Source organism: Tiliqua scincoides, chromosome 1, assembly GCF_035046505.1.
Source record: "Tiliqua scincoides isolate rTilSci1 chromosome 1, rTilSci1.hap2, whole genome shotgun sequence".
Classification (NCBI taxonomy): Eukaryota; Metazoa; Chordata; class Lepidosauria; order Squamata; family Scincidae; genus Tiliqua; species Tiliqua scincoides.
The window spans coordinates 130,174,948-130,194,951 of NC_089821.1; positions in this window are offsets into that span (position 1 = coordinate 130,174,948).

The following is a 20,004-nucleotide window of genomic DNA, read 5'->3' on the forward strand; positions in this document are numbered from 1 at the left end:
TTTCACCACCCCTCCTTTTGAAGATCTCAATGCAGCCTTATCTGAGCACATTGCTGGGAGCAGGGCCCAAGCATAGGGTGGGAAAAGGAAACACTTGATTCAGGTCTGGAGGCCAAGTCTGGGTTTCAAGTCCATTACCATGACTGAAAAAGCAGGAGTAATGCTTGTTGGCAACCTTCAGTCTCGAAAGACTATGGCATCGCGCTCTGAATGGTGGTTCTGGAACATCGTCTAGTGTGGCTGAAAAGGCTGATTCGGGAGTGACAATCCCTTCCACACTGGGAGCAAGTGCAGTCTGTCCCTGGTCTGTCTCCCTGGCTATGGGCCTTCCTTCTTTGCCTCAGTCTGTTGGCCAAGTGTCTCTTCAAACTGGGAAAGGCCATGCTGCACAGCCTGCCTCCAAGCGGGCCACTCAGAGGCCAGGGTTTCCCACCTGTTCAGGTCCACTCCTAAGGCCTTCAGATCCCTCTTGCAGATGCTTAAGTATGTTATACAAACTTATTTCCTTGGTGAGGCCCTTCTCTAGGAAAACACACTTGTAGGGGAAACTGGGGGGCTTGTAGTTTGAGAGAGAAAGATGTGTGTATTCCTAATAGGAGGGATTGGGACATCACTTCTAAAATAAATATAAATACTGTATATGACATATAGCCCAATCCTATCAAACGGGCAGAGCACGAACTTCGCCAGTACACCAGGAGTGAGCGCTTAAGAGTTAGCAGCACCAGGTAAGCCCAGCACTGTGCTTCACTATATTAGCACAGAGGAACTTAGATAGGATTGGGCTGCCCATCTCTCAGTAACTACAAGTCCCAGAGTTCCAGCCAATAAGCATAGGTGTGCACAGGGTGTGGCAGAAGGGAGCGCCACAGTAATCAGAAATATTAGTATTAGAGAGAGTGGGAAGGAGCCAGTGCCACAGCTAGGATTTACAGTTTCCAGAGTCAATGAATAACAGCCCAATCCTATGCGTGTCTACTCAGAAGTAAGCCCTATTACAGTCAATGGGGCTTACTCCCAGGAAAGTGTGGATAGGATTGGGCTGTTAGGCACTGACACTAGGTTCCAGGGATACAGTACAGTCTCTAAGGATGCAATCCTATACCCACTTACACTTTCCTGGGAGTAAGTCCCACCAAACACAATGGGACTTACCCCTGAGCGGACATACAGAGGATTGTGCTGTAAGGACACTTGCTACTTCACTTAGGTATAATAATTATACATACTTGGCATTATTAACATTATTAACAGTATTTATATACCACTTTTCAACTAAAAGTTCACAAAGCGGTTTACAGAGAAAAATCAAATAACTAATGGCTCCCTGTCCCAAAAGGGCTCACAATCTAAAAAGATGCAAATGAATACCAGCAGACAGCCACTAGAATAGACAGTGCTGGGGTGAGGTGGGCCAGTTACTCTCCCCCTGCTAAAAAAAGGAGCACCCACTTGAAAAAGTGCCTCTTAACCAATTAGCAGGGGTTAACCCAATTAGCAGGGCAGTAATAACAGGGCATAAAGTAATATTTGGCTATAAATGCAAATCAGGCAATCAACAACATAAAGAGCTTAAAGAAAAGGAACCAAAAGAAGCTAGAAGACACTTAAGTCATCTAATTTTTCAAAACAGACAGGGGAAAGGAACTCTTTTTACTGACTTGTACCAGGGAAAATAAACCTGTGTATTGTTTTCAACATCAAGTTTCTCCAGTTTAGACCAATGAAAAACAAATGATCAAATTTTAAGTTTCCAGTACGCCACAAAAGTGAAATCTGAAAACGCTCCAGATTAAGTCAAACTTGAATTCTGTTGGAAATTATGTCAATTTTTTGAAAATAGTGAAACATTTCATTTCAGTTCGAAGCTGCTAAAATGGGCAAGTTTATTCCTGCTACCCAAAGGACCAAATTATACGTGACAAGGGATGACTTATGATCATGTATGATTTTTTTAAATTAATTGCCACTGTGAGGGAGGGGCATGTAATGGATCCGGTGTTGAAATTCCCTCATTCAAAATTTTTCATGCTCCCCAGTTCATCTTTTAGAAATCTCTTCTGCCACATGACTTTTAATGCTGGTTTAACAGTACAGTCCTATGCATGTCTATTCAGAAGTTCTATTAAATCTAATGGAACTTACTCAGTTGTAAGTACTTATAGGTCTGCAGTCTTAAACTCCTATTTTAGAAGGGGATCTGATGCCGCAGCTCCCCTACTCCTTCTTTTTGCTCCCTGGGAGCCCTCTTCTGACTATCTGGTGCAATATCAAAAAAGATCTTTGGGACACTGAGCCTAGCCAGGTCTAGCACCTTAGCACACTCAGCTCTGATCGGATGGATCCCAATAGCTGTCTGTGCTCTATTTCAAGTGGATGCAAAATGTAATGAATTGACTGGTTGTGATTTTGAAAGGAATGTCTTTAAATGAACAAAGAGTTTGAGATGGAATCTTTGATCAGAAATATTATTGGGATATTTCAAAGTAAGAACCTTGTGCAGAGTAAACTGATGGGAAATGAACATTTGCTAAAGCACATATCCTTTAAAACTTGTGCAATTTGATTGGCCCACTTAATTACTCATTCCTTCCTGTCTAGACAGACTTGGTTCTGCAGGATTTGTCAAGGGTACATATTTATCACCTTTTGTGTTAAGTTTCTCAACCTTGATACTCTGTAAAGTTAAGTTACTATCAGTCTGCAAAGGAAAGTCTTTCCTCCTGCAGTGTATGAAAATATCACAGCTTGCAGAAAACTCTTTGAAATATTTTGAGCAGCTGGAGCAAAAGAAACTGTAGTATGTATGTAGAGTTATACACATGTGTAAAAGTCTGGCACCTTCTAGCCCCTGCCACATTTTGCAGTCTGTTCTGAACTCTCTAATTAAATGCTAAGCCAATGCAATACAGCTTTCAATTAAGGTTAACATACTCAGCATATTTAAGACAAAGCACTGAAGGTTTATTTTTAAAATATGGGTATCTTTAGGAAATGTTTGGAATTGGTCTAGGTTGTCCTTTTTAAGTATACGGAGACACCAGAAGAATCATCAGAATTCCTATCCCAGCACATTTGCACATTATGGCAGTAGCGTATCTCCCCAGCCCTGCACCCTAGGGCAAAGGTCCGCAATGGCGCCCCCCTGTGGGATGCCACCACCCATGCTCAGTGCCTCACGTGACTCCAGGGTGTGACAGGTAAGCCTCCTGAAGGGCAGGGAGTGGGAGGCAGGGCCAGGATCCGACAGTTATGCTGGATCCTGACCCCCATTCCCAAGCAGCAGGGAGCAGGCTCTGGCTGATCCGGTGTACTCGGATCTGTACCACCTCCTGGAGGTGGCTCAGATCTGAGTAGACCCATTGGGGCCCATGCAGCACAACACGGGGTAAGGGGAGAGTTTTCCCCTTGCCTCGGGTTGTGCTGATTCTGGCCCCAAACTTGCGCTGGATGCTGCACAGGCCTACTGGCCTGCCTGCTCCAGCACAAGCTAGGATTGCGCTGCACATGAAGTTATAAATAAGTAACAAATTATGTGTAATAATAAATGTAAATAAATAACATCACAGACAGCAAACTCTATTATTAAAATTTTTTTAAATTAACTTTCTATCCCTTCCCCAGGAAGCTCAAGATAGCTTCTCTCTCCCTACAACCCTATCAAGTAAATTAGACTGAAACAGAGAGAAACTGGCCCAAGACTCCTAGAGAGCTTCATGACTTTGGTATTGGAAGAATCAGTAAGGAACTGTAGCTCAATGGAAGAACACTTGCTGTGCATGCACAAGCCTCCCACTCAATCACCAGGTCCCAAATTCAATCTCCAGGGACCACAGGAAAACAAACAAACAAAAAAAACCTCCTACTTGAAACCCTGGAGAGCCACTGTCAGTCCATGTCAACAATCTTGGGCTAATACTCTTTATGGAGCCATAACAATAGGTGCCCTTAAAGCCAGATGGATATATAGCATCATTCTGATTCCAAAAACACATCAGAAGAAATTCTGCTGTAAGTTTATACAGTAGGCATGATTTGGATGTGAACTTTGCGATCAGATGCATATACAACTAACCATCTTTTCCTGTTTAGTAATTGTACAGTATACTTCCAATGCTGAAGAACTCTTTCATGGCTTGTTAATATGAAGGGAGTGGCTGGCACAAAACAGAGAGTTATAAGCCCAATTTAATAGAATTGAGTTTATTAATATCATAGGCTCCAACTGTTGTAAATCTACTTGGCTTGTTCATTGCTGGGAAAAATGTATTCATCCTGCAGTTTTCTGTTAGCATAAAAAACAAGATCCAATTATCCACTTTGAATACATAAATAACTCAACCTGCACCATTTTTTGAATAAAATCCTTTTTTGTCCATTGGTCCTTTGAATGGAAGAAAACTGTTTTGGACTTGGGTTCATCTCTAATTCTCCAGGAATATTTCTAACTTGGAAATAACTTTCTTGGATCAATTGGGTGAGAAACTGTGCAAGCAGAATGTGGTGTTGCTACTGATGACATGCAGTTGCCTGAGAAACAGGAAACTCCTCTCTTACTTGCAGTGATGTCTGGCAGACAAGACTGCCCCAGCTTCTGCAACTCTCAGAGAGCTATTGTGCAGGAACCTGAGAACAGCTGACTTGAATCTTGCATAGCCTGCTTTAAACAAGAAAGACCCCTAGAATCCCTATAGGCCACCAGTGTTTTAAGAGCTAATAAAGCCTGGGTGTATATTTGGGCTATCTTAACACTTAGGGCCCAATTCTATCCAACTTTCCAGCACCAGTGCAGCTATGCCAATGGGGTGTGTGCTGCATCCTGCAGTGGGAGGGCAGTCATGGAGGCCTCCTCAAGGCAAAGGAATGCTTAGGCTGCATTACGGCTTATGGTTACCAATGTAGCTGCATCAGTCCTGGAAATTTGGATAGGGCTGGGCCCACAAACACATAACTCATCCATGCCCTGATTATGCATCTTGCTTAAGACCATAGCATTTTGCTCCAAACCACACATAATGCTTTCAAAGATACATCTTTAAGCATGGATCTGCCCTTTCCACATGTAAACTGGATGAGCGGGTGGGAGTAACTTAGGGGGCAAACCAGTGTGCAGGAGGGGGTGCTGGTCTCTCTTCTGCCTGTAGCTTACTCACCCTCCTCAGTACTGCAGTTGATCCTTTTACATCTGCACTCTCACCCTTAAAAAAAAAAATATGAGTGAGCTTTCAGTACTTAATATATCAATAGTAAACCGGTAGGGAGTTGTCTAAACAGTGGAGAAGTCTTGGATGACTCAGAATCGAAGCATTGAGCTCAATATGTAAGATTCTCATCCAAAACCAATGCAGACAAAAGTGCATACAATCAGAAGACATTTCCGTCAACAGCATCCTGTAGCTGCGGGATTGTGGTGTCTTCTCCAATTAGAATTTATTTTCACTTGACTAACATGTCATGGGAGAAGCTATGTATCATTTTGCACACTGAGGCCATGGAAAGAGCTTAAGCATCTTGATCTGAGAGGATTCTGTCAGAAATAGACAACCACCATCACCACCCCATCTCCTCATCATCTATTTGTGCTGAGGCCCTGCGGCTTTCTGGCTGTCTGGTAACTTCCAGGCTCTGGTTCATGAATTAATTTCATCAAAGGGCTTTTAACTAGCCATCGTTTCAGGAACGCAAACCATTAAAAAGAAGAAAAAAAAAGAACAGAAGGCTTCAAGGCTGAGAGTGGGGAATGTTCTTCCTTGGGTGGGTATTGCAAGGCACATTTTTGCAATTTTTAGCACCTCATCATTAAGTCATGTTTACAAACCTCAAAGCTCAGAGGAAGGTTTCAGGCCTCAGCAAACAGTCAAGGAAGACCAGCAACCTCAGGCTGGAAATAGTTCTGCTTACCTGCCAACTACATGCTACTTTTCTAGGCAGTTTCTTTTATGGGTGTAAGAAAACACAAACACTGAAGGAGAATGGATTAAAAGCAGCCATGCCAAAAAGACAAACATTCTATCTGGCGGGGCAGGGGGTGGATTGGGAGGCTTCAGCAGGGAAAGGGACTTGAATTGCAGGTAACACCTACTCTGACCCTTAGGCACAAAGCTCGAATAACGGTCCTGAGGAACTTCATCATTCTGATCATTTCAGAGTGGCAGGTCACTGGCATTCTCATGAATTTGCCAGGAACACTGTTGACCCAGGGGTGGGATCTTTCCTTGATACTCAGTTGCTTCATCGTCACCAGTCAACATAAGTAAAATGCAGCAGTCATTCAGAGCAATCCTATGAACACATGGGAGTAAGCCCCACTGAACACAGAAGGACTTACATCTGATAACCTGCCATGCTATCACTCTGATTTAAAGGACTTGTGCTGCCAGACTAGTAGTTCCAACAATGCAAGGCCACAGTAGGATTGGGAACTTAATCAAGTAATATCCCACCACCTTTTTCTCTGAGGAAAAAAGCAATGAGATTTTATGAAAAGTGATCTAATTATTTTCCCTGAGTTTATCTGACTTTGCATACAGTTCTGACTTTGCATATAGTTTATAGGGAGATGGAGAATACAAAATATCTACAGCCCATATGATATGAGTAATCATAAATTCTACAGAAGTTTTCATTATACATAAGAACATAAGAACAGCCCCACTGAATCAGGCCAAAGGCCCATCTAGTCCAGCTTCCTGTATATCACAGTGGCCCACCAGATGCCTCAAGGAGCACACAAGGCAACAAGAGACCTGCATCCTGGTACCCTCCCTTGCATCTGGCATTCTGAGGTAGCCTACTTCTAAAATCAGGAGCTTGCACATATTGATCATGGCTTGTAACCTGTGACATTTTGCATTTTGTGTAACTTGTACAAAAAGTTTTATAATTCTGACCTCACTGCTTGTCATAACAAACATAAGAGGAGGGTGAGACAGTACAGACAGTGACTGGCCCAGGGCCACCCAGTGAGATTTATGACAGAGATGAGATTTGAACTCCAGCTTCCCATATCCAGATGCAGCATCCGACTGCATGACACTGGGCTTTCACTTTGCTGGCACAGCATATGAAGTTGCTGACAAAGTCAATGAATCTGTAAATGTGGATCTGAAAGTTTTGAAGGATTTCCAGTGGCCAGAATTTCCTTGCCTGGCAAGCCTGGAGTTTCATCATGGTGCACCTCAGTATGTAGACAGGGTCACATCCAAGTGTGTAAAATGCTGTTTTGAAGAGTGCATCTCTGAATACAACACCACATCAGGCATAGTTCTGGAAACAAGGTAATGAAAATAGTAGAACATTGGGAAGTATGAAGAGTGAAAGGACCTTTTTGCCCTTGGCCACTGGAAACCCAACCTGGATCACTTTTGATTTCTGGACCTCCCCTTGAACTTTTTCCCCCAATAGGCACAAGGTGTAGAAGGTGACAATTTTAGGTAGGCTGAATACATCCCCTAAGCAGGAACAATGATTACTCTCCCCACTGACTCCTCCTTTGGATGCTTTTACAAGCCAAGATGAGGAAAGGTTGCGTGCATGTGGATGGCTGCAAGCTGCAGACTTCAAAGGATCCTCTGGAGAACTTGGTGTGTATTAGTTGGGATCAAATTGGAGGCACTCCCTACAATGGCCCAATTGAAACATACTTGGATGGAGTATAACTTTCCATGCAGATGAGTTTGTATAGTTTATTAGTGTAAAAGAAAACTTATATTATAGTAACTTGAGATTTCCTATCAGTTAGAAATGAATGGAAAGATTTTTAAGGGCTTCAGTAGGAGCTGGTATATTCGTGGTGTGGTGAAGCAAGGTTATGCGGGCAAACTTATAAAAGGGCGAATTCACTCCCTACTTTATTTGCTTTGATGAGCATCCCATCTGGAGGCATTTTGTGCCCAAAGACATGACTACTCAAAGACTTTTTTTTCACTGTTTGTGACGAATACTCCGATGCTGTCATTCCCTCTGCTGAGCTCCTCTAGGATAAACAAGGGCTCTTCTGATGGAGAACTTGGCAGAAAAACATGTCTAGTTTTGATATTTTAGTAAAGTGATGATTTGCAAGGCAGACATAATCATGTGGGTACTTAAACCCAGGCCAGGACATGCATATTTACTTGGGAGAAGAAAATAGCCATTTGTCCAGTAAGGATGCATTGATTGATCGATCAGTTTCACGTGTGTTTTGTGTAGGTATCTCTTTTCTGTTTCTTTGAGTAAAATCCCACAAGGGCTTCTCCTGTGAAAAAATTATAATTTTTAACATAAGGGCTGCTTATTTCTCAAAATTTCCAAAACACAGTCCTCTGCGTTCAGCCTCTTCTTGTGAAGAAATTGCTTGGAACGGAATATGGATCTGTTGGGGATGTTCCCTGAATAGGGGAAGTAGCCACTGCTGGCTTCAGATGCACGAGGCATGACTCACATAAGTACGTTAAAGATTTATGGTGTGCAACTCTTGGAAAGTTTCAGACTTCACTGAAATGTCAAATATCAAAGTCAATTTCTAAACACAGAGCACGTGAACTCTCACAGAGAGCAGAACTTCATATATGGAAGCAGCTCATGCATTATGTTCATGGAGACCACAGACAGCCCTTTGGGTTTACACATTACATTATATTGTTCACCAATTATATTCATAATAAAGTTCATGGCTGAGACTCACAATCATTGGGGCTAAACAGGCCTGGTTTGTTTTTTCAGGAGCACTTTAAGAAGGTAAAAGATGAAAACAGACACACAGAGATTAGGATAACCCTCAAACACATACATAACCCTGCCCCACAAATATATGACAACACCTCCTCACATACCCATGCCTACACACATAGTTACAGCTAGCTGTCCTTCCCCCAAACGGTAGCTTTGCTGTAGATATAGCAGGCTAAAGCTCATCCTTTCTTTCCTTTCCAGAGCTAGAAAATTGTACTGCTTCCATTCCATCTTCTGCTTGGAGTCCTGAACAGAAACACTCCTGCAGGAACTGGGGCGCACTACTATTTTGTTCTCAGTGCCCATGCGTTCCTTTAATTGCAAAATACTCTTTTGTTGTCAGATTATAGTAAGTGCAGGCTCCCGAAAGCGAGTGTAAGCAGCACCTCCCACTCACCCTTGGAGCCATTCAGGCAGCATGTTTCAGGGGCGAGTGGGAGGGGCTGCTTCATATTTGGGAGCCTGCACTTACTTAGGATTTTGCATCCGTCTAGCTACACTACTGATTAGGTGGTAGGTTTTCTGTCTTGAATACTACTCCAACAGCATTCATTGATAACTAAGATTATTCCACCCTCCTAATTAAGGAAAGGGAAGGGGGAACGGAATCCCAGGAGAGGACTAGAAACTGTGTACCCACTCCAATTAGCTGGGCACTAAGCCTTTACTCAGGCTGGAGCTTCCAGCACCCCAGAGTTGTATCTCTTGACCTCTTAACTTTAGATCACCTATTGTGTAAGTTTGTGTTGGTTCTGAGGAAATCCCTGATTTCCCTTCATGTGTTTGAAACCCTATGTAGAAATGTAGCTGCCCTCCAATGCACTGAATTCATCTGACTCACTTCCTGGATTTTGAGTCCAGCCTGAGCCTAAGCCTTTGCCTCTGACCCTGGGGTCAGTGTTCCTCTAGAGTCCATCCTGGCCGAAACTAAAGCATAACAGAAGGTACTGACAGGTTCACAGTGGTAATTTGCACTCCAAAACTGGAAGTGGCAAAGATAAGAACCAATATTTCCAAAGCCTACTTGGGTGATAGGTTCAGAGTCTTCGATTTAAGGCCTAAACTGCCTCAGTCGATTCCTTCTCACACAAAGCAAGATGCTCTGGTGACAGTTTCAGAGAAGATATGCAAAAAGTCTGAGACAAGATCCATGTAGCATGGTGTTAACATATTGGAAATGAGTCGGATCAACCTGAGTTTGAATCTCTCCTTGACACTGGGTGATCTTAGGCCATTCCCAATCTTTCAACATAACTGATGGTCTGGGTAGTTGTCAGGATAAAATGGGAAGACCACCCTGATCTCCTTGGAGAAAGGAGGATTAATAAAGGATTAATAAAATAAGCCAAGATCAAGATCAGCTTTATAGAGCTCAGCAGAACTTACCATATGTTCTAATAGGCCTGGGAATTGGTGTTTCAAAAGTATCTAGGCTAAAGCACCAAATTTTGGTAGCAGAGTCAACTAACCTTAAAAAAAAGTGTTTATACCATAAATTTTGAAACAACTCAAGAACTTGGCCAGGAGCCCAAGTTCTGATTTGGCAAGATGTTCTTGGCAAAAGGGAGGCAATTTTATGAACAGTTTGTCATGAGGAATAGCAAGTGCCCTGCCAAAATGGCCACTCTTTGCTTAAATGCAAAATATGCTTCAAAGAATGGTTGCATTCAGACCTTCTGAGGCAATATGAAGAAAATGAGCCTGGCAGTTTGAAAAAGTCACTAATTCTCAGTTAAACAACTTCGGCTAAACATTCAGACATTCACTTCTTAATTAGTGCAATAGCTTTTTAGTGCACAATGCTTTATAATCCATGTCTCAAGTTGATTTTGTTGTCTTGTACAGGTGACATGGCACGGCAGAGCGGTCACTTTCATCAGTGGGTGGGCACAGGTGATACTCTGTGCCCATCAGCCACTTCTGCAGCCCCCTCACCTTGCCCTCATTTGCTCTTGTGTACTTTGTTCTCCTAACTCTGCCACTCTGTGTTTTGAAATAGCGAGCAGAGTGGGGCTGGAACAAGGAGAAGTACTGCCCCACAGGGTGTGTGTGAAATTGGGCAGGCAGCTTTAGCAGTTTGCTTCCACTGTTTGCTCTGATCTCATTATGCACCTCTTCTCTGCCATGTCCAAGAGGAAAAAAGTTCCCACTGGTTGCAAATGACAGCTTTTTGTCTTTGGTAAATTGCACAGAAAGTGGGGCATTCAAGGTTGGAACCGCAGTGGGGCAAAGTGCTAATTCCTCCACTCCCATTGTGGTTTTTCTCTGTTTCATACCACAAACACCCTGAAGGGGAAAGAAGGAAAAACAACCAAGCCAACAATGCATTCTACGTAACATGTAGTTTTCCTCTGAATTCTGGTGCTTTCATGCACAACTCCAAGAGCAGGAAGTAATCCCAGAAACAAAGAAGGTACTATTGTGAACTTCCTGGACAAGGACAGCACAGAATTCCATTTTATATAAGGGAAATGTTGCATTGTTTAGGTAAAGACTTGCATATTTATTCTCTCAGTGACATAGCCCTGGCTGGATTTGAAGTCTGCAGTTATGATTTTGCTTCCAGACATATGTCATGTCCCCATAAACATACGTACACACACAGTGGAGCTAACTCTCCCTCACCAAAACAATAATTGTGCTGTAGATGATATAGCAGGCACTAGCACCTCCTCTCCTTTCTTTCTAGGGCAAGAACGCTGTGCACTAAATCCCCAACATGCAAACTGGTCCTCTCCTGGTGGTATATCCAAAACTTAGAATGTACCTAGGATGAAACAGCTGGCTCCTGCCAGTCCAACACTATCACGCCAGTGCAAACCACCACAATGGAGGGGCTGTGCCTGCACAAAAGTGCCGATGCAGCTATCTGTAACTCAGATCTCTATAATGGAGGGAGCCAGCTTCCTTTCCATCTTCTGGTTGGAGCCCTGTACAGAAACCACTCTTCAGGGACTGCAACATTTTGTTATGAGTCCCATTTGTTCTTTAAATAGCAAAATTGTCTTTTGTCATCAGACTAGAGCCCTATTAACTGTCCAGTTTTCTGTCTTTAATGCTGCTGTAACATCATACAGCCATTTATTAGAGTTCAGCTTTCCAAGAATGGCTCTTTTCCAAAAGGGGTGTCCGTACGGGCGGGTTTATCAAGATCCATACATTCTTCACATATGTTCTCATTGGAAACAAGCATGGAGCCAATTTGTTGAGTGCAAACTTATGGTCAGGCTCAGCTGAGATAATTTATGCTTGTGAGGCTTGTCAGATGTGTAGCCCAAAGCAGGCAGGCAGGCAGGCAGGCAGGCAGGCAGGAAGGAAAGAAAGAAAGAAAGAAAGAAAGAAAGAAAGAAACCATCAAGCATGTAGAAGTATTATAAAGTAATCCTAAAATGCTTTGTAGAAGACTGACTACTTAATTTTCATTACAAAAATGGAGTTGTCCTTTAATACCAGTTGTCCTGTAAACAGAATACTGGATTGGAATGTCACAACTCTACATTCAGACCACTACAGTCCTGGACTTGTAGGGTTGTAGTCTTGGACTAGTTACACTACTTCCATTACACTACTTCCATTACCGTGCCCCACCTCTAAAATGGCAACTACACTGCTCTACTTCACATTGGGCTGTAGGCTAATTTGTTCTGCAAATGGGTGGACATGGAAGAGAGTAGCAATTTTTGGCAATTCTTCCTTTCCCTCTTTAGCCTCCTGCAGTCTCTGAGAATCAACTCTTGAGGGTTGGAAGCCCCTGGAACAGGGTGGCATACAGCAGGAAGGGGGATTAAAAAATAGCCTCCAGGTCAGAAGAAACTTCTCCATTCATGGGACAATTGATGCCCCAATCCTATGGGGTCTTCACAACCGTGGCTCTTGTGTTTTGCAGGCTGCAATGGTGCTGCAAATGGTGCAAATGGCTTGCAGCTCTTCATGCTGAGCACCAACAGAGCAGGTAAGGTACTGGTGGAGGATGGGTCATGGGCGTTCATAGGCAGATCAGAGGAGATTCAGCATGGGGTGGCAGGGGTGGTTGGGGGTGGAAGAGTTTTATTTCAGTGGCAACAGCATGTGTCCGGATCCTTTCCCAATTTTTCTAGCCCAAGCTGCTCCCTTCCTCTCCTCAGACTTACGACAGCAAAGGAGCTGGGTCTGAGGAAACCCATTACTGACTAGATAGTCTGCCAGGAGATAAGTAAAAGATATATTTACTGACCTCTTCCTGGCTGTCTGATCCCCCTACCCCATACTGCATGCAGTGCGCACTCCATCAGCACATGGAAGAGGATGGTGAAGGGTTGGATTGAGCCATTAGAACGCAACACACTATGAATGGAAGAATGAACTAGAGACAGTAAGGCTAAAGCATCAGGCCAACAAATTATGTGGCCAGAATAATTTAAAGCAGACCAATCCATACACTGATAATTTTTTATGGTTTGCTTTGTACCTACTACTATCTCTTGGACAATTCTTTGTCAGAATTTAATTTCAATTTCTCCAACAGGTACTGAGATGTTAAGAGGAACAGAAAAAGGCACTTTCATAGTCTGATGAAGCAATCAAGATGCCAGAGATTAAGCAATGTGGGTGTGACTGCCGCATTCTCAGTTGTCAAGTTTTTCTTCCTAACTGTAAGGTTCCCTCTTTTGAAAACCAGCTGCCAAGAAATTCAGCTCCTTGACCACATTGATCCACCACAATATCCTATTTTCAAGAACAATTCTCTTTCTGATTCAGACAGATCCAAGTTTATATTTATATTTGTAGTTTTAGGCCACTAAGACTCCAAAGCAGCCTAGAGCTTTCAAACCACAATAAAATAATCAGGGCAAATCAGTACAGTATATAACATTAACAAAACATCCAAAAACGAACCAAGAACAACAACAAAAAATCGGCAGCAATTCAATATAGGAACCACAACCAAGGGGACAAACCACTCTAATCCACAGGTCCGATACAACAAAATTAGTTTTAATAAAGTGTTGAAACATGGGGGGGGGGGGGAACAAACATCCTGGGGAAGAGTCCTCAGTGGCCTCAGCACGGTCACTGAAAAGGTCCTATGATGCGTGCCCATCACCTGCACTTCTGTCAGTGACAGGACATAGAACAGGACCTCTGATGGTGATCTCAACTGATAAACAGGTTTATGTGGCCGCACACAATCCCTTAAAGATCCTTGTCCTCAAACCACAGATGGCTTTCAAGGTAATGACCAACACTTTGAATTGGGTTTGGGAACTAAATGGGAACCAAAGTAGATCAATCCACAATAAAGGTTCACAACTGTGCAAACTGCACTCAAGAACAGTTTGACTCAGCACTGTGCCAGCTGCAGTTTTTGAACACATCTCAAATGATGTATTGCAACATACATACAGTATGTTGTATGTATGTACATACAGTATGTACATACAGTATGTTGTATGTACATACAGTATGTTGCATGTATGTACATACAGTACGTTGCAATAGGCAAGAATAAATGTGATCAAGGTGACAGATCTGCTTTCTCCAGGAAAAGGCGCACTATGATGATGTTATCATCATGATGATGATCATGATGATCATGGTGATGATGATGATGAAGAAGAAGAAGATTTATATACCACTTTTCAACAGCAGTAGTTCACAAAGTGCTTTACATAGGAAAATCAATAAATTGTTTTCTGTCCCCAAAGGGCTCACAATAGTTTTAAAAATATATATATACATATAGAAGAGACACCAGCAACAGCCACTGGGAAAGATGCCGTGCTGGAGTGAAGAGGGACATTTGCTCTTTGCCTAAATAAAAGAGGGCACCACTTGGAAATGTGCCTCTTTCCCCAGTTAGCAGGGTCAGATAAACTTGTGCGAAAACACTCCTGAACCACATCCTTCACTGGGAGTGCAGTCCATCCAAAACATGTTGAACACCAAAACTCAGCCTCTGTCTTGTCTGGATTAAGCTGATCAATCTATGGGGACATGCCAGAGAACCACCTCTTCCCATCAAGCTCCCCGTTGCTTCCTCACAAGTTGTTTTGTCTGGAATCAACATTATTTGTTCACTCAGTTCCTATGAAGAATCCAGATGATGTGGCTGTCAAGCCATGGCATGCCAGTATTTCCATGTTGTCAACCAGACTTTTAAAGAATTGGCTTGTGGCGGCATTTGAAATGTAGTAGCAAGGCCAGCCTGCCCAATGCGGACTGGCAAAATGCTATTCTCTGAGCCTGGCGCACCTTCATGCACGGGCTTGGCTTTCTCCCACAGAGATACAAACATGCTTTACAGACCCTTCCAGGTCAGTGCAAGGGACTTGCATCGGCTGAGCTCATCTTTAAGATTGCACTCGGAATCTCATAAAGGTATTGTTCTGTTGTGGCTTTTTGGATTTTTTCTCTGAGGAAGTTAACTCAGAAAGCTAAGGATATTTATTTCACTGCCCTAGCAGGAGGTGGATGGTGAAAAATCATCCTTTATTTCTATAGTGTTGATTTCACAAAGAAGTTAACCGAGAGTACATGGGTTTACCCACTGAGTCCTACCAACCAGACTTCTCCATACCTTTTAACCTCTAAAGCAAAACATTATTTTCAGCATTCAAAGGGGCCTTCCTGGATGCACATCAGTTACTTGTGTAATTTTGTAGGCTTTTCCCACCCTTAACTCACACATTTTTTGTTTTTCCTGGAACAGCTAGTGGAAGAGTTGGTTTGAAACATTCAGCTCCTTAACTTCCGTCACTCTGAGAGGAAGCCAGAAACAGAGGAATGTCATTGGAATTGTAGCTTGTAGCAAGAGTGCTGGAAATTTTTCCGGGCTTACCCCTGACAACCGTCACTCAATCTGCTTAGCCTAGATCACCCTGAGATGTGAATTACTTTGGAACATCTATTTATGGTCAAATATGGGAAACTTTTTTTTGCCTTTCTATTTTTCCTTTTCAAAGCAGATCTCATTTTCACAGGGACATTACAGCATTTGGTGGCTTGCAAGATTATTTTCCAATGGGTGTGGATTCACTAACAAATCAGTGAATTTTCTTTTTAAAAAAATTAGGGCAATCTGTAATTTCTAGGGTTCACCTTAAATCTCCAGTACTTTTCTTACCCAAAATAAACTAAACAGCTGTAGTGATGCCCTAGAATTCCTCATTTTATACATATGCCACCTTTTGCCCATGGCCCCCAAGGTGGCTTACAAAATAGATTAACAGCTCAATCCCAACTTGGGTTGGAAAGGCAGGTCTGCTGGCTAGTAATGTATCCAGCGCAGGGTTGGAGGTGGGCCTGATGCAACTTGGAGTAAGGAGACTTTTCTTCCCTTACCCTGAGTAATGCCCCAGCCACCTCAATGGGGCTACTTGGATCTGCACCAGCTAAATTGCCGGCGTAGATCCGAGCAATCCAGTGTAAGGCCAGGCTGCTCAGGAGAGGGGGGGGGTAGGATCTGGCCCAGTGATTTGCAACCTTTTTCATCTCAAGGTATACTGACAAGGTACTAAAATTATCAAGGCACACCATCAGTTTTTGGACAATTGATAAGGCACACCACATTGTTGGTGGGGGGCTCACATTATCCAATGGCGCTACTAATAAATGGCTCACCCCCAAACTCCCGCTGCACACCTGCAGACCATTCGCAGCACACCAGTGTGCCATGGCACAGTGGTTGAAAATGGCTGATCTGGCCTAAGTGCTGGAGTCCCAACCTCCTCCTGGGCCCTACCCGCACACTGGTCAACTGCCTGCCCCAGAACACCCCTAAATCATCCTCCCCCCCCTCCCCAGAGCCCCATACTGGCAGCCTGCTAGCAGCACAAACTTGCTTTTGCTGGGGCTGGTTCTGGTGTGGGGAGAAAAGCGCATGTCCTTGCGCTGGCCTCCCCAACTACCATAGTGGCACGAACATACTTTACAGCATGTTCGTGACACCCAGAAGCCAACCAAGGGACTTGTACTGGCCTAAGGCCTGCACTCTAAAAGCATATTAAAACACATAATATGAAACAGAGAAAAACAAAAAACAACCCAAATAAACCCATAAAACAGTGGCTCCAAACTGTGAGCTGTGGCTCTCTGGAAAGCTGCGGAAACCAGCAAGGGGAGCCACAGAATCCTTACAAAAACCTGCTGCCATATACAATGCATAGGATTGTAGCCCTAATGAGGAGTTGTGGCCAATGGCCCAATAGGTCAAGGTAGCCACCAGTTGAAAAAGTTGGGAACCACTGCCATAGAAGACAGTTTAAAGCAGTTTTTAAATCCATTTTTGCCTGGCCTACAGCTGTACACATTTGGTTCCTGTTGCATATACGCAATGTTGGGCAGAAATGGCTTAAAACAGCAGCAACTCCAGAATTTACAGCAAGGGCTCAGTCATACCCCAAGGGGCTGACTGTATGTTTTCAGGTCATTTACAACTTCTTGCGACAGATAATTTCAGAGTTTGGGGGCCCCCACAGAGAAGGTCCAACTGAACCTCACCAACTGAACCTCAGCAAGTCACGGCAAACAAAGCAAAAAAGCACTCAGATCTCAAAAGATCTCAACAGGCAGGCAAAGAAGCTTGGTGGCAGGTGGCCCTTCAGGTATGCAGAATCTAAACCTCTGCAAGGGTTTACACTTCAGGACGCATGTAGCTATATTTAGCATTGGTGTAATGGTGTGAATATATCTTGTGATCCTTACAACAACACTGTAATAAGGCAAGTCATATTATTACTGTACAGTGTATAGTACTCCCATATATAGTGTGGGGAGTACTATATACGGGGTTGGGACTGACCAAAAGGGTCTTGCCTAAAGGCTACCTGAGAAGTTTACAACAAAAGCAAGAGTCAAACCAGAGACTTCCTGATTTATAGTTCAGCCTCTTAGCAACTGTACGACATCAAAATATCAAAAGTTGCCACCCTCATTTTTACTGCCCTGGTTGCAGATTATAAAATGTGGGGGTTGGTTATTTTTGGAGGGTGGTTAAGAATTGGGGATTGCAAACCAACCACAGATGGCAGCATCAGTACATTGCCCAGTTGCTGTTGGGTGCCACTTTTTCCTAGACCCCACTCCCAGCAATGCAACATCTCAACATACCATTGCTTGGAATGGGATTCTGGGAGAATCCTTGGGAGAATTCTGGCAGCCACTGGGAGAAGCTCTGGTAGCACAAAACAGGTTAATAAGAAGGACCACACCAGCTCAAAGCAGGGAGACCATTTTCCTTTACGCATAACAAAGGGCACAGTCCTATCCAACTTTCCAGCACTGGCATAGCTGTGCCAGTGGGGCATGTGCTGCATCTTGCAGTTGGGGGGCAGTCACGGACGCCTCCTCAAGGTAAGGCAATGTTTGTTCCCTTACCTTGGAGTTGCGTTGCCCTTATGTCAGTGCTGGAAAGTTGGTTAGGATTGCAGCCAAAGTGTCTTTTTGCTTTGTGTTTTCATTTTATTAGTAGAACTCTGTGCTTCAGATAGAAATCTGGATATTTTTGTAGGTGGCTTCTAGTCGGGTGTCTCAAGTCTTCTAGTGACTCATCTGTCTGCACTGCTTATGATGCTGTCTGATGCTGAACGAAGCAGACAACCAAAGTGTGTTTACAGAAAAAAGCTGATTTGTATTTTGGCTGTTTTACAAAGTCAACTTGTATGTTCAAAAAGTGGGGTTGAATATTCTGATTCAGCATTTTGTCTGAAAAAGTCAATATAGACTTGTTAGTTACCAATGAAGAAAATCTGGGAGTAGAACAAAGACCTGATTTATATTATATTATATTGTTGTTGTTAATAACATTATTATGAGATTTTTGCACAGTCAGGTAGATGTTATTGACTGGTTATTTTAATCATCATCATCATTGATGTAATATGTTTCATCAAGTAATCATCAAGTAATATGTTTCTGATAAGCAGTTCAAAGCATTTAGGGGAGGGGACTTGGGTTCACAATCACTGCCATTATGCATTTCTTCCATGCACTTATTTGAGTGTTCTACTATCCATATCAGAGCCAATCTACAACTCCACTATACTTGAATCTTATCAAACTGACACGGAAAGGCTCTGATGGTTATTATTACCATACTGGAAGAGATTTAAAAGAAATGGAATGATTTAAATCCCATTGATAAAAATAGGATTAAATTGCTTAATACCAATTGATTGGAATGAGACTGAAGGGAATCTGACTTTCTCTACATTGTGTCCATAATGTGAAATCAATATCACTTACATCCCAGTAATTGTGTTTAGACCAAGGCTATAAGATGTATTAGTTTTATCTTCCACTTGCTGCGAATGACAAATGAATGGAGACTTGTTAACAAGTAGTTAACAAGAGTTATTAAGGAATTAAAGAATGAAGTTGCAGATCTCTTGACTAAGATATGCAACTTGTCCCTCAAAACGGCCACGGTGCCAGAAGATTGGAGGATAGCAAATGTCACGCCTATCTTTAAAAAGGGAAAGAGGGGGGACCTGGGAAACTATAGGCCGGTCAGCCTAACATCTATACCGGGTAAGATGGTGGAATGCCTCATCAAAGATAGGATCTCAAAACACATAGACGAACAGGCCTTGCTGAGGGAGAATCAGCATGGCTTCTGTAAGGGTAAGTCTTGCCTCACGAACCTTATAGAATTCTTTGAAAAGGTCAACAGGCATGTGGATGCGGGAGAACCCGTGGACATTATATATCTGGACTTTCAAGAAGGCGTTTGACACGGTCCCTCACCAAAGGCTACTGAAAAAACTCCACAGTCAGGGAATTAGAGGACAGGTGCTCACATGGATTGAGAACTGGTTGGAGGCCAGGAAGCAGAGAGTGGGTGTCAATGGGCAATTTTCACAATGGAGAGAGGTGAAAAGCGGTGTGCCCCAAGGATCTGTCCTGGGACCGGTGCTTTTCAACCTCTTCATAAATGACCTGGAGACAGGGGTGAGCAGTGAGGTTGCAAAGTTTGCGGATGACACCAAACTTTTCCGAGTGGTGAAGACCAGAAGTGATTGTGAGGAGCTCCAGAAGGATCTCTCCAGACTGGCAGAATGGGCAGCAAAATGGCAGATGCGCTTCAATGTCAGTAAGTGTAAAGTCATGCACATTGGGGCAAAAAATCAAAACTTTAGATATAGGCTGATGGGTTCTGAGCTGTCTGTGACAGATCGGGAGAGAGATCTTGGGGTGGTGGTGGACAGGTCGATGAAAGTGTCGACCCAATGTGCGGCGGCAGTGAAGAAGGCCAATTCTATGCTTGGGATCATTAGGAAGGGTATTGAGAACAAAACAGCTAATATTATAATGCCG